The sequence below is a fragment of the Lampetra fluviatilis genome, chromosome 2 (genome assembly GCF_964198595.1).
Source record: "Lampetra fluviatilis chromosome 2, kcLamFluv1.1, whole genome shotgun sequence".
In the NCBI taxonomy this organism is placed as follows: domain Eukaryota; kingdom Metazoa; phylum Chordata; class Hyperoartia; order Petromyzontiformes; family Petromyzontidae; genus Lampetra; species Lampetra fluviatilis.
Window position 1 is genome coordinate 5,931,754 of NC_136276.1, and position 2,288 is coordinate 5,934,041.

Consider the following 2,288-nt stretch of genomic DNA (forward strand, 5'->3'; position numbering starts at 1 on the left):
GTGCACTGCACTACGAATCTTGGCAACCCAAGTTCGATCCCCGCTCACGGCAAATATCAATGGCGAACATCCGAACCGGCCTTGGGCCTCCCTTAGGTCGGCGAAGCCTTAAGTGAGGACCTGGTGCGGTGTGTAAGCGTCAGCACTGGGGAGACAAAGGCGGCCGGGAGTGGTGTTGACCACCCAGCCCCCTCGTGTGCCCTGCCGGCCTTCGTAGTGTGCTCGCTAACACACCACTTGCCCCAACAGTCTGTTGAAGGCTATACGGGGGATCTTTATCTTTGTAGTTCATCTCGCGTAAAGCATTTGTTTGTAAAGTCTTTCAGGCTGAGCGAGAGATATTCGCGTCTTGTCTCCTGGGTCACGTGCGAGCGTGTGCACGCACACCAGAATGTGAGTGTGTATACACACCAGAATGTGAGTTTGTGTATGGGGAGCGGTGGTGTAGCGGTGAGCGCGCTGCGCTACGAATCTGGCGACCCGGGTTCGATTCCCGCTCACGGCCGACACCAGTGACGATTATATGAACCGGTTCTGGGCCTCCCCTAGGTCGACTCGGTCTCAAACGAGTACCTGGTGCGGTGCGTAAAAGCATCGCTACTAGGGAGACAAAGGCGGCCGGGCGTGGTGCTGGCCACCCACCCCCTCGTTTGCCGTTCTGGCCTTCATAGGTGCTCGCTAACAGCACTTGCCCCTACAGTCTGTTAAGACTACACGGATAATATTTTTGTAGGTGCGTATGTAGGCACTGTAAAGTTGTGCATGCGTGTCCGTCCGTCTGCCTGCCTGTCTGCCCATCGTCTGTCTACCTCCCTGTCCCGTCCGTCTGCCTGTCTAACCAGTCACCTCCCTGTCCCGTTCGTCTGCCTGTCTAACCAGTCACCTCCCTGTCCCGTTCGTCTGCCTGTCTAACCAGTCACCTCCCTGTCCCGTCCGTCTGCCTGTCTAACCACAGTCCACCTCCACCGTCCGCCTGTCCGCCCATCCATCCACCTGCCCGTCCTGTCCGCCTCCTGAGAAATCCGCGGTGGTCCGCGTGGCAAAAAGCAGCCGCGGTTCTGCTGCTCCTGCTGCTGCGAATCGCGACTACGACGACGACAACGCCGCCGCCTTGCGCGCAGCAGGAACGCCCCTGCCGATGAGCTTCTTCTCCTTGACGCGCCGGTTCTGGAACCAAATGGTCACCTGCCGCTCCGTGAGGTCGGCCAGGGCCGCCACGCGTCGCCGCTTCTCCCTCGTCACGAACCTGCAGGCCGCGAACTCGCGCTCCAGAGCCCGCAGCTGCGTCTTGCTGTAGGGCACGCGCCTCTTGCGCGAACGGCGCGGCGTCGGGTCCGCGGGATGGAGCAGCAGGAGCTGCTGCTGCTGATGATGCTGATGATGATGATGCTGCTGATGATGATGATGATGCTGCATGGGAGGCGGTGATACCTCACCTGGGGGGTGGGGGTGAGGTTGATAAGAGGGGGGGGGGGTGACGTCACCCACACCAATAACAACAACAACAACAGCACACAGCGTTGAAATGCGGTGTTTTTTTCTGGAAGACTTTGCTGTTTTTTCCAAAAAAAAATTCTGTTGCGTGTAGTCACTTTAAGAAGATGTTTTTGTTTTGTTGCGGTTGCACCCGAGTCAATAGCCGCATGGCTCACAGGGTTATACCTAATAAATGAAACTGAAACAACAACAACAACCGACGTTCATCACGAAGTAGCGTTGACGTCACCGCGCCGCTTGTGCCACCAGATGCGCCACTTTTCGAGGCCGGGTAAAGTTTGCCGACGGCCCCGCCGGAAGGGAGGTCGCGGGGAACAGACTGCCCCAGGTGCCATGGGGTTCACTGCCACCCAGATGACTGGCAGATGCACCAGCTGCGCTATGCCCATTGTGCCAACTCTCTGCGTTGTAGACAAGGTGGGGGGGGTATTGTAGAGACAATTGAAAACACGGGGGGGGCAGGGGGTGAGAAAGGGGGGATCCTCCGGGGACCCCCCCCTCCCCCCGGGAGGGAAATGAGAGACAATTGGACAGAGGAGGGTGGGGTACGGGGAAGGGGGGGGGGGGCACGGGACACACAATGGGACCATGGGAGAGGTGGGATACTCGAGATAATGGAACAATTAGAGACGAGGGAGGTGCGGGTGGGGGGGGGCAATGGGCAGAGAGAGGGACACTGTGGGGGTAGGGTCCGTGGGAAACACTGGGGGGCAATCGGCGGTGTGGGGGGCGGGATAATTTGGGATTGTAGGACAGGGGGGGGGGGGGTCTAGGGTTCGACTCGGTTCGCG

The 2,288-nt window shown here is 59.1% G+C and overlaps 1 pseudogene; it reads right to left on the bottom strand.

Moving 5' to 3' along the window:
• Positions 1-1,086: 1,086 nt before the first annotated feature.
• The window catches only part of LOC144947066 (uncharacterized), a 12,026-nt pseudogene continuing 10,824 nt past the window's right edge, over positions 1,087-2,288 (bottom strand).